Here is a 14,100-nt window from a genome sequence, read left to right as displayed (position 1 = left end):
TCTAAGCTCATTTTTTAAAAAATACTTTATTTGGACTCTTGATTATGCCACCCTGTAGGACTCACTATGTGATGTGATTTCTACTACATCAGTGGACCATCATCATGGGATTTGTAACTTCAGGCCTTCTTCTGACAATTGGACTTTCATTGGATCAATGCCACTTTCTCTTCTCAGGCTGTCTTCCACAGGCTGCTCTATTGTAGATTAAGGCCAGCTCTAAAATTTCTCTGTTCTTAATTTAAAGGTCTGCTTCTCATTATTTCTATGTGTAGATATTCTTCTAGAAAAATGTTAATTTTAGCAAACTGCAAGCTCTATTTAGTTATCTTGATTTTAATTTTTCAGAATCTTGTTTTCTCATAAATAAATTAATTTTCCAGACTTGTATTAATTTAATCACTTCTCCCAAAATTTCCATGTGTTCCTGAGGCAGCTTTCCACAACCCAGTCTTTTGGAAGCTCTGCCAGAATTTTGTTTTAAAGATCCAGTAAATGATAAAGCTAACAATTGGTAAGGGTTTATTGACTGGATTTGAATAGAACAGATTTTGTAAAATGAAACCAGGTGTCAGTTGTCCACAGTATTGCTTTTGAACAAATGTATTATTTCAGTCACAATGAGTTCAGGGGTTTGGGTTTTCGTTGTTTGGTTTTTTTTGTTGTTGGGGGCTTTTATGGTGCAGTGGTGGGGTTTGGAGTGGGGGGTTCTTTTGTTTTGCTGTTCTGTGTTGGGTTTTTTTTTTTAAACTCACTGATGTTTGTACACTAGTTTCCATGAGAAGGTGACTGATTTCCACTGGTAAGAATGAGAGTGGAGTCAAGGCTGCATAAATGAAAACTTGTCAGTATCTTTTCAGGTATTCTCCTAGCATTTTTGATGGTAATTCTACTTCTGTCATGTTCATTTTTAATTGTAAATAAAGACATGCCTTCTCATTTTGCAGCTCATAGCTGTAAATGGTTAAAATGCAGGAACTGGAAGGTGTAGATAAAGGCTACAGCTAAAGAATTCTTTGCAGTCTGCTACTGCTCCTCTCTCACTTTATGATGTTTTCTTTTATATAATTAAAACAATCCTATGATCTTCAGACACAACAAACTACATATTTTGTGAAATTTATTCTGCTACTCAGCAGGAATCTTTGCAACGTCTCAACAGCTGAAGCAAACAGGTTTAGGTATGTTTGAGCAGATCTATAAATTGCCTTCTCACTGTCATGTGGTTTAGTTAATTCCATTTATTTTTCCTACTTATGCTGATTAGCATTCATTTAGAAAAAGCAAGAAAGAAATTATATGTGATTAAATGTGCATAAATTTAACAACAACAAAAAAATCTTTGTCTTAGGAGAGTTGGTTTTTTTTCCTGAAACATATCTGAAAAGTAGGGAAATGGAAACATCAGCCTTTCATGCAGTAATTTCCAGAGAACTACACAGGTAACAATTCTAATAAGGTAATGAAACTTATCATTTTTCTTCCAGTTCCAAGGAGAAATCAAAATGACTTAATGAGACTTAAATTCAGTTTGACAAAACACAAATATGAGGATTAAATAACAGGTAAATGGTCAATAATCTAAAGTGAAAGTGGATAATGCAGTACGTAACTTTCAGAAGGAACTGTAGTAAATTTGAACAGCTAATAACCTTATTTTTTTAAAAAACTGCAAGAAATAGGACCATCACAAAAAAAAAGCAGACTTTGATACTCTCTCCTAGTGTACTTCCTGAGGGCAATTAGAAATAGTAGATGATTAAATTTCACATTGATTGGACAGGAACAAGAATATCTAACAATAAATTTATTTTGGCCTGCTCCTGATTGATTTTAATAAAATGGTGTTTCAGTTAGCTGGCTGAAATTGAATAGCAGTAAGAGAACAGGAGAAAAGGTGGGTTGTAAAGAAGGACTTCTGCAGTTATTCTTTACTTACAATGGTTTATACTTCCCAGTAATTTGCATTGATTTGTTTTCTCCTGTGTATACTGTTTAAGAGCTAGGACATATTCAGTTACTTAAAAATTGGTGCCAGATCATACCTATCAAAAAGCATTTTGAACATAATTGTCATTTGCCTGTCTACTGCCATCTAAGAAGTTTTAAAATATTTGCAGGATAATATTATTCTAGGCTAAATACTCTGAAATAACTTTAAATTAGTTATATGAGTATTGCCAAAATCACAATAAAAATATACTAAATAAAAGCAGGATTATTAGGAATTCAAATGCTGTATTCTCATCTGGTGCAAGTATGAAGTATGTTCTGAAGCTTCTAAAATAATGCACAGTTTATCTTCTCTTTAGCATAAAATCTTGTATTTCTGAAAACCTGAACTAGAGCTCCAATAACCTTGCTGTCTATAAAGCAGGGAATATAATACCTCTCTTGTGATTTTCCACTTTACATTGCTGCAAAGCCTGACATTACTGGTTTCAAGTTCAGAGCCAACACCTACAGAGAGCGCCTGAATCTCAGTGAGGTTATTTCAGTTCATAGGCCACTTAAATCGACTGTTCAGTAGTATATTCGGAACTGCATCTTTAAATGTTTTTCAGTTAATGAGTTTATATCTAAGTGTCTAACATTAATTTATACTTTGACAAAGCAATATTTTATAAGAACGTAGGCCTATGTTCACAAAGCTGTATCTGCTAGTTTCTCTAGCAGTAACTTTACATATTGGAAAGCCCTGCCTTTTATGAGCCCTCCTAATTAGGAGTTTTCACTGAACTGAAATAAATGTTATGCATATAGCTACTAGATGTAGCAAGGATATTCAGTTTGTTGTCCACAAACACCTGTAGGGCAGCGCGTTACTTTTAATGAATTAGGAGAAATAAATATGCAAAATGATCATATTATTTATCTGATGTCAATCTATATAGAAATAACATATAAATGGGAAGATGACTGGCGGGGAGGAGGGGATGCAATGCACATTTAAATAATAGAGTGCTTTTCAAAATCTTTTTATCTGATGTGTTGTGCAACTTGCTCCTGGTGCAGAGAATTCTAAACTTCTAGGGGTCTGCTTGAGATATCAAAGGACCAGAATAATTCCCCTGTGCCATACTTGTTTTTAATTGAGAAACATCTTCTCTCGTATACACTTGTTAAGATAGTGCTTGAATGCTGACAATGATGCTTTACTGAATTTTACTGATAGAAACAATAGCTATGTAAAGGGATATGAACTACATAAACTTTCACTATTTATTTAAAGACAGTTTTTTGAGGACTCTAGAAAAACAGCTGTAGCTTGGCAGAGCAGTTTGCCTCTATTTTTCCAGTTGTTTTATTCATGGTTGCATTAGTTATATCTGAGGCTGCTAAGTGTTGGGGTTTCTTTCCGCAATGTCAAAGAGTCTTTTGTGGTATGTTGTTTCTGTTTTTAATAGTGCCTTCCTTCATTAGCAAGGACTCCTGTCACTCCTTTATTTGGCCTGCAGACAGACTGCTTGGGTGAAAATCAGTTTTGATGACAGTGCAGGAGTCTTACGTAGCTAAAAGCAATATGCAATTCATCAGATTTTCCAATTAAACTCTCTTTATAGATGTTATATTCCTAGCTATTTTATTCTTTACTTCAACATGTCTATTAACATGCTTGGATAAAGTTTCTTTTTAAATGTCTGGTGGATGTTTACCTACAGCAAGGTACAGTAAACCCATGCTTTTACCTAAACAAAACAGTAGTGTCCTGTTGAAAATATGAAAAAATAATTGCTTAAGCATTAAATTATCAGTTAAATTACCACAAACTTTTTTGCAACTTCCAACAGGACTATTTGTGTGTGGTTTTTATTTTGTGTATTTATTACTGGTTTACATCATCATAAAGTTATTACATGTTTGCTGAGTGTGAAGAATATTCCCTTCACAGAATGAATGACATACTCAAAGAGTTCAAGTACCTCAATAACAGATTCTCAGAAGGATCTTCTGCAAAAGGTAGAGTTGTTACCATATAAAAATTAATGAAGACTTCTGTTCCTACTGAACATCCTTGTTTCATTTTTCTTTCTCTCCTAGCTAGCAAGAACCTATTCATCATCACAGAGAAAGAATGACATTTTTCCAAATACTTTGTATTGCTGGGGAGAAATTACTTTTTTGCTTTATTGAGTATGTCATATACTCATAAAGGATTTGCCCTTTATTGTAAGGCATTTTTAAGGTTATCTTTTCTTCCTCAAAATTCTGTTGCATGGTTCACTGATGCCAGTGATCTGTGTGTGTAGACAAGGTTTCTTCAAGTGTGCTGTCTGAATGCATTTCTAAGGTTCCTTTCGTACTTTGACTTTGAGTACTCACCTGAATCGTACTGTTTGAACGTGTTTAGGTAGCTTTTAATACTTCGTAATTTCAACATTCTCAATGAGTAGTATGTTTTAATAGAGGTGTGCCTGAGATGGCATGTTCGTGCATATTTTATTCTCTTCATGTTTTATTATATTCCGTGCACTACCACATATTTAAAGACACTTAGACCTGCAGGAAGTTAATTTTTATCGCATTTGGGAATTTTTTCAATTATTTTTTTTATTTTGCATTGCACAAGTACTTAATTTCCCTACGTCTTAAAAAAAAAAGCAACTCTTCATCTGAGGTTTATTTCACACTTCATGCTTAGAGAATCCACAATCCTTTTGGAAAATACTTTTATTTCCTAGTTCCCTTTGACTGTCTCCAGATACTGATTGCCCAGTTGCAGTAACTGAGGCAAACAAAATTTATTTATAAATATAATAAATCTTGTAAAAATAATCTTTTTCTCTGTTAAGTATTCTTTTATTGTAATTTATGTGATTGGCTGCAGTCTGGTATCTATTCAGGAAATAACAGCAGCAGGATTGAACAGCTTTCAGACACATTGTCTGGATACTCACTTTGAATGTTTATGATGTGCTGTGGCTCGCTTACATACTGTGGTTTTGCTCAATGAATGAAAGTTTTTGAACAGAGGGACCACAAAGAATGAATAGCAAATACTGTATACTTATTTACTATCCTTGCTTCAAATATACTTTAAAACCAGTAAGTGCTAAAATGAGTATTCACAATGTCTAACTTCAACATTTAAGTGTAATATCTGTATTAAGAACTGATCTGAATATTGTCAGATAAGTCAGGGAAGCAGAAGGGTTTGTGATTGTGTTCTAGACTTTTTATTGGAGCTATTAAACATTTATACTAAGCACAGAAGAGGAGAAAACACAGAACTTGTACAATGACCTTGAACAGAAATGCTGAGTAAACTACCAAAACATTAATGTTAGTGAATTTAACAAGCTGGATCAAAAACCTTTGTCTGCAGTGCATAAAGCACTCAAATTTGGACTGCTTATAAGCTTTTCTCACCTCCTCTGCATTAGAAATCAGTAGGCTATTAACAAGATTTTAATCAACTTCAACAATCCTTTAGAACACTCAGAATAGAAACAATTAACAAAATAAATATCTATCTGAAATTAGGATAAAAATCTAATTACTTTTATCACATTTAATAATATTGACATTGACTGACATGGCACAGAATTTTCAGTAAGCATAACTGATCAGTGTTTCGAATTAATTGGGTTTTTGATAATATGTAACGGGTCCAGTAGCACACTGGCCCCATTGTAATTGGTTAATACTGTATTATGGTCTTGGGCACCTTTTGAACTGCCATCAACTGTTCTCACAACATGCAGAATTTCCTTCAGTAAATCTCCTTCGGGTCTTGATTAGATCTAGTGTTTAGATAAACTCTCAGTGGGACCACAATTTGAGATGCTTTAGCTGTTAGATGTTTCTCATGAAAGGCGAAATGTGGATAGGAATTTTGAAGAAAACAGCAAAATTCATGAAAAAGTCAGAAATGTAAATTTGAAGGCTCATACTTGAGGTTGCAAAGCAGTCCTGCAAGCTCTCTGCTTGCTTGTAGGAGACATATCACTGAAATATAATATCAAGTTTTTGACACGTACCTTTTTATGTGCTTCTGTCACTGACATCAAGCAATCACCCTGTAATTTTGCCACTATGGTACTGTCTAGTTCATCTGGAGCACATGCCTTACCTTTTTTGCAAAGACTACAAATCTCTGGTTATAAAGATATTAAGATGGATAGTAGTAACAACTTGAGATGAAAAAATTCGGATCTCATTGTACTACACAGAGGTCTTCAGCATCTAGAAAAGCTTGTCTGAATTTATAACACAAAACCCTACCTATATTATAATTATTTCATGGACACACTTTGGAGAGAAGCACAATGGTAATGTACTACAGTCTCATAAATAGCAAATTCTTTGCAGTAGCATCAATACAGTCATAATTTTTTTTTTAAAAAAAAAAACTATGAAAAGTGATTTGAAGCACTTCATCAAAACCCCAGTATCGTTGTAGGAGCTCTGCATACTCTTTTTTGAAGTATACTTCATCCCCTGGACCATAACTGTCAACAGTCATGATTAATTTTGTAGCGTCTGGGAAACTTTGAATGATTTTTGAAATGTTTTTAATCTGCCCTATCTTATATCCTGCCATATACTGTATCCCATTTGTAACTTGGACCAGTGGCCTTAGAAAAATTTAGTCCTGCGCTTCACTAGTAATCAATTGTTAATACATTATTAAGTTTTTTACTCTGTCAGATGGTTGTCACTTTAAATAGTACAGCAAACTTTCTGTGTAATGGAGCTTCCTAACTGTACCTGAATAAACCATTTTCAATAAGCCTGTTTTCTTTGAGTTACCTGAGCAGAAGATATTGGCCTTTATTGACCTCTGTCCTCTAACTGTCCTGTTCTCAGCTGAAATACCATTGTTATTTTTATGTTTTGAGGATGCTACAGCTGGACTAGGATGAAAGGACTGTCATTTTTTTTGTAACTGATTTGGAGAAGGAGATTGGAAAGAAAGGTCTTGCTGAGTACAGAGGAGCTCTGAGAAGACGGGTGGCTTGCAGCAGAGCTGTGGCAAAAATCCAGTGCCAAAGAAGGTTTTGCAGCATATCTTCCCAGGGCTGTGAAGAGGAGGTGGTAGGCAGGATATCTGTTGCGGTGCAGAGCAGGGATCCTCTGCTTGGACTTGGCTCTTTACCTGGGCTGTGTGGGTAAGGGAAGACTTGGCTGGCTTCATATGCTCACTGGACTCACTTGAGACTATCTGGTTGTGCCCAGCAAGCAGGAGCCTGTTAGGGAGAGGAAGCCAGAGTGGGGGCAGGAGCCCTGATGCATTTCACATTTGGTCTGCTCTCACCTTACTAGTGAGGGGTACTTTTTCTGCTTAAGTTCCAGATTTATAGCAAGCAGTTAATGACTGTGTTAACACCTGGAGTTCTGACACAGTATTCACAAGGGCAGAAAGCTTGCTTAGTAAGAGTAAGGAGTGTGCAAAGGCTGGATCTCAGACTGCCTTTTGAATTTACAAACCAATACAGTAGAATAATGCTGAATTTATTCTCATGTGTACCAGGAAATAGTCCTTACGGGTATTGGGGTCACGAATTGTGGAATATAGACTTTCCTACATTCATGCATCCAACAGAGGAATGAGGAGGGACCTCTGAGAACTGTCTGCATGAATATGTATTTCACACTGTGCTCCACCTCTGGGGATATGGCATCTTTGGGTCCTGAAATAGCATTAGCTTGGCATCCCAAAGGCATGCCCAGAGGGAATGCACAAATTTTCCATCTGGGTTAGATCCCTGCTGGATTTCAATAGGAGATCATTCTCCTCCTGCTTAACCCTTCATGTCTGCCACTAACTATTTCAATAAGCAAGAATTTTTAGGCACAAAAGGGCTTCAATATTTCAAGTCAGCTGCCTCCTGGGTTTATTCTGAGACTTATAAATATACCTACAAGCTTTTCAAGCTTTCTTTTTCATCAGTTTCACAAAGGATAACTAATTTATTTCAAAAGAGGATTAACGCTTTTGAAGTTGTTTTTTTTTCCCTCAACTACCAATTAGAAATGTGTGTTTCTCCATTCTTAGGAGCCCTCTTCCATATTTTAACAGTGATTACTGTTATTACCTAGTAGTCGGCACATAACTTTTTGAAATAGAAGCATCCCACTTTCCAAACCATATACAATCTTTCATTGTAAATCTCTGTTAAGGGCAATACCCTGTTATTTTCCACCTCCACAACACATGTTGTGCAATGTGCATTATTCAAAAAGTAGAAAAGGGATCAAATGATTCTCCTTTCTACACAATCAACAAAACACTGCATCATACACGTGTGGGGAATCAGGACTTCCTGTAATGTTTTCAGTATTCAACTCCCTAATTTAAACATCAGCAAGAAGATCCTGGTAGCTCTGCAAACTGTTCAGATAGTCACTTTTTAAAGAAATAATGGGGGAAGGTATCTTTTGATGTAGTTTACTAGATGTTCTTTTTAAATTATCCACAATACAACAGTTACATTTTTCTTTCAGATGCAGTTGATTGTTTTTAGTAATGACCTTTAAAAGTTCTCATCATAGTACATTTTAGTTACTGCTTCTAATCCTGTAGAAAAATAACTAAGCTAAAAATATCTGTCTAAAAATACACCTAATAATATTATAAATTACATGAAAGATTACTCTGGCCTTTTTCAAGGCTCTTAACCTGTGAACCCATAAGCTGCATGTGGTATTACTACTTAGAAAGTCCAGACTTCGCCAGAGTGCTTGAGGAGAATGAAGGAAAGAGAGATCTGATATTCCTGACACTTAAAATTTAGGAGAACTTGGACAGGATTTGTTGCTTCTGAAAGGCTTCAGTTCTTTATCTTTATCAGAGAAGAGCAATAAAGAATAAATTGTTCTCTTTTTTTTTTCCTGATATAAATTATCACCTATTGATATAATGTTATCTGAAATATAATAATAGACTAGAGGAGCATACTCTGTTAAGAAACAGTCGTCTTGATTACGATAAGAACATTTCAGCTTATTTTATTATAGGTATTTGAACTATTAATATGAGTAGCTAATATTCATCATATTTTTTCACTTGGTAGGCTGCCAATTTGGTGCTCTGTTCCACTTTAAAGTGCAGTTGTTTCATCAATTCAAGTGTCATCTTGACAACAGAGCGGGTCAGACTCGGCTAGTTCAAAGCAACTTGACACAACATCGCTTCTAACTCAGCTATGTTTGAAAAGAAAAGTATTTCAAGGCCCCTATTTTGAATTCAGATCTGTGTGAATGATGCTTGTTATGTTATCAGTCCACGGCTATCTTGCAGATAGAAATCTAAAAATAGTAACTGAGAAAAATATCTTGAGTGAATATCGGTGAACAACACAAGTGATCATTATTAACAACCAAATTCAAGTTCTCTGTTTTCCATTTTTAAAAGATCCGTGTTTGTGTAGTCTGCTTTTGATGATATCATGGTAACAAAAGAAGTTTGCAAAATGATACAAGTTTTGGTGAAGGACAACTATGAATCAAAAGTTCTTAGAAAATAGATTTTTGAAAAGAATGTGCTTTACATTTGATTATCTGAAGATGTTAGTGAGGCTTTTTTCAAACTGAATTTACAAAAGCACAATTAGAAATAAACTATAGGAACAATAGTACCATATATTAGAACTAATATGTGTGGCTAGTAATAAAAGATAGTAACTCTAGGAAGCATGTTGAGGATAGAATGAACTTAGCATTGTTGATAGGAAAGGAAATAAGCAGTAGAAAGCATTTGAAATGAAAAGATTCACAACAGAGTGTTCTCAAGAATATTTTGTTGGATACTTTTCTACTATGCAGCAACCTTGTTTTTGAAAAATCATCCTGTGTGATCTACTCTAGGTGGTCCTGCTCTGGCAGGGGGGTTGGGCTTGATGATCTTTCGAGGTCCCTTCCAACCCCTATATTCTGTGATTCTGTGATCCAGAGCTGAAAGTCAAGAAATTGAGTAGGAGGGGTTTAGAAAAGGGCCACATGTAGCTCTTGATTTCTTACAAATTGGACTGTGTGACCTAATTGGATGGATAATCGCATCATCTGTTAGTAAAAGCGGATTTATATGTCTGATACTGCTCCTAGTGAAGTGATAAGGCTCTGTTAGTTTCTGTTTAATAAGGAAGGTTTGATCTTATACTTGATATTCAGACAGGTTTTATTTGCAAGCTGTGATTGAATTCTCTATTGATATGGCTTTTCTGAATTTTTACAAGAAAATTATTGCCTGTCTGGAGGAATCTGTGAAAGAAACAGTCCTGACTCAAGACTGGGTGCTATAGATGTAGTTCTCTCCTGCTTAGGGGAAAAGTGATCTTGGTGTCTGTAACTCCCCATGACCTGAGAAAGATAAAACGTTATTTTTAATGCTCTAAATAATGCCTAGGATAGTATGTAGTTGGTGTTTGTTGTTAATGTCTTCCTCTTCCTTTTCCCTCCCTGAAAACTCTGAACATTCCCCTTCTTTATTCCCATGAAGGTTTTTTTCCTTACCCTATTGTAGCAAACAGTAATGATGGAATGTCTTATATCCTTTTGTATGGTACAGTTTGAAGGCATGAGGATGCAAATTCTTTTGGAGAACAGCACTGTTTTCAAAGGTTACAACACAATGTGAAATCAGCAACACAGTTGGCTCTAATGTTCCCAAAAAGCATGTTGAAGTATTTGGATCTTGTTACTCCTTCTCATCCTATTGTCAGGCAATAATAGAATATGAACAGATACTGTATGTTCTTAAAGTGGAAAACTGCAACAGCTATCCAGGTGGTCAAAGTGCTATTTGTTTTAATTAAAAAATTGGCAGATTGGAAGGATGGAACACTTAACCTCAAATTAAATCAGAAGTCTGAATGATGTAATAAGGTTTAAAATTCTTACTTCAAACTGCAGACTGGATTTAGGCTAGGAATGAATGGCACAACTGCAATTAATGTGAATGGGATTTTTTTTTTTTTTCCTTTTTTATAGGGTGGAACTTAGACCTCAGGATTATATGATCTGCTGTTTCTTGACTGGAACTAATTTTCAGTCTCTAGTTATTCATCAATAATGGCAAACTGATTTCTACTAATGAAAACTCTCAAATTGTCCTTCACAAGTTTTTACTGTAATTTCTTTTTTGGCCTTGGGCTTTGAGAACCATATGCCAAACTGACTGTAAATTAGTTCTAGAGTAAAGAACAAAATCTTACACTGAAATGTGACCCTTCAATAATTAACAAGGTGCCCCAGAGGGTTCCGTGTATTGTGATACTCTCCTCTTCAGTCAAATGAGTGGTCCTTGTGATTCCTTGTAGATTCCAGTGTTGTTTTTATGCAGATGACTTTGCAATCTGCATTAGTGGGCCATCTGTCACAGACCTTCCAGTTGAAGTACAATGTAATTTGAGCCTTGTGCAATTGATTGTCTAAAAAATAGATTTAACAAGCTGTTCCCATTTCATCTTGACTTTAAATTCTAGAATGTTTTTTGCAAAATATGCCAGTTGAGCATAGTCTTTTTTGGAAAATAGATTTGTGGGTGTTTTTTATCTTCTAGACATTATTCTTTACTTTTTATGCATTTGCTGGATTACTTTGTCAATGACTATTGAACAGAACAAGATTATTTCTCTGCATTAATAAAAGATGATGTTCTTGTGAGGTTCACTTAAGGTTAATTTCCTGTTTTTCATTGCTACAAATTCATTTCAGTGATCATGTATGTAGTGTAAATTTTTGTCAGTTTTACTTAAAATTCAAACAATGTGCCATGTTTCTGTTTGATTTATTTTGCTTTTTACCTTTGGGGTTTCCTCAGGGACCTATGCATAGACTTAACTGATTATGCTGAAATGAAGATTCTGCCTGCGATAGTTTACATTTACTCATAGATTCAACCATAGAAACGTGCATACTTCTAAGTAAGACTCCAAAGTCTTATATTTTTCACATCAACATCCTAAAGATACTGATACATTTAAACAGTCAAAACAAAAATTTTCTGAGGTATGGTCCTAATTACGATTTGTTTAAATGGTAACTTGCTGGTATTCAGTGATCTGCATTTTAATTTTCATTTTTATGAAGTCCTAGATGTACCGAAATGAACATAAAACATTTGCACACTGGATGTATTTTTTAAACTACTTTTTGTTGGTTTCTTTCACTGCTTATTTTAGGTCCTAACTTTGGAGGTTGTCATTTAAATGAATGCATGAAGGTCTCCTCAGGGGGTTTGTCTTGTTTAAATAAATTGAATTGAATTGATTTAGTGTTCCTATTACAATTTGTTAGACTTACTCAGGCTGTTGGGGGATATAATGTCACTGTGCTTTATTATGGATTACAAAGGGGGGAGAAAAAGGGAACTGCTCAGCAGGTTGTTTTTACATTAATTTGTCAGTTATATAACATGCACAAAATGCTCCCTTTGTAGCAATATTTCTGATCCTGTTTAATTACATATAATTTTTATATTTTTTCAAAAAACAGATCAAGTAAGAACTTTTTAAATCTTTCTTACATAGTTCTTACTTTTAAATCAAGTGTCTCCATTTAGTAATTATAAGAAGTATCCTTATTATAATAAATATCTGAATTATAGCATCCTATCAAAATAACTTCTATAATATTTCTTAGTCAATCAAGAGAAGCAAATAACATTAATTTCTCATGTCTAAATGTAAAGTCATCTAGAAACTAGGAATGCTGACCCCATCTCCTACGTGGAAGACGGTATGCTGAATATTAGTGATTTTGAAAATTATTTGGAGCCAGGGTAGAAAAACCGGTTGGACATCATAGTGATACTGAAGTTAAAGGGCTAATGTGACTTAAGACATAGAAGCAGACTTATACCAAAAATAAGTGGAAAGGTGGATACTACCTTTGTATGAACAGAGCAGTAACTGTTCTTGGAATACTAGGTTCTGTTTTGGAACCCATAATTTGAGGAAGATGCTAAAATACTACAGAGGTTCAGAGAAGACCCACAAATGAGGTGATAAGATTGAAGAGGAAGATCTTTGAAGATCTAACCGGAATCAGTTCATGGAAATCAGTTCTGACTGTGTAATGCAGAAGAACGAACTATCTGGCTGCAATAATATTTTTCTCTGCTAAATAACTGTGAACTGTTGATTATTTTTATGATGAAATGTTATTAAGCTTTTGTTCCAGAAAATTCCAAAAGAATGAGACATTTTTTGAGATCTGATATAGACATATTTAATCCATTCAGTTTAAAAATTGCTGATTAGTCTTTATTATTTTGTGGTTGATTAATCTTTCCTGGCTTCATTTGAAAATACAATGGGTTAAACTGCTTTTTTAAACTCCTTTTAACTATGTTATTGTATTGGAATTATCTAAAATGTTTTAACTGAGTAATTTTTTTAAAAAATCTCCAATTTGCACTAAATGCAATATAGAATGCTTTTCTCCAGTATACTCTGGATGGCATCACTGATTTATGACTACAATCTATTATCACAGCAACTGTTCTTTGATAATGTGCAGAACTGGAACAATAAATCTCTGGTATAACATCTGAAAAACTGATACATTCTATAAATTTAATTCAGCAGTGTGTGAAGGTTTGAATGTCTTGTGGTGGTGTTGGGAATTTAGTGGTCTGTGGTCAGTGAGGAAACACAGACTTTTCAGAGGACAACTCAGATTATGGGTGAGCCAGTTTATACAGGGAAGGTGTCTCTCACAGCAGGCTTAGGAGTCCTGGGTGACAAGTCTCATGACTTTGAAATTTGAATTGTAAACCTAAAGTTCAGAAGTATTTAGGTAACAAACTCCCATTGATATATTTTCATTTGGATTCAACATCTAAATAACATTAAGGATCTGAACCTGAAGATATGTATCAAAGGTTACACAGGAGCAAGAAAATGCATCTCCAGATAGATGGCCTAGCCATCAGATAGTATTTGCACACACACCCCTCCCGCCTCCCTTCTTTCTAATGTCTTGTTACTGGAATTACTTAATGATTGTGAGCTATTCTTGAGAAAGGAGTGATACAAAAAGGATTTAGGGATCATAGTGCAGAGCTAGAAGTATAAGACTTACCAAAGTAATGCTGTAACAAGCAAAGTTCCTTGGTTTACAAGTAGGCAAATACTGAGTGAAATAAGTGATGCT

This window comes from Leptosomus discolor, chromosome 6 (genome assembly GCF_034619465.1).
Source record: "Leptosomus discolor isolate bLepDis1 chromosome 6, bLepDis1.hap2, whole genome shotgun sequence".
NCBI lineage: Eukaryota > Metazoa > Chordata > Aves > Leptosomiformes > Leptosomidae > Leptosomus > Leptosomus discolor.
Note: the sequence above shows the minus strand (reverse complement) of the source record.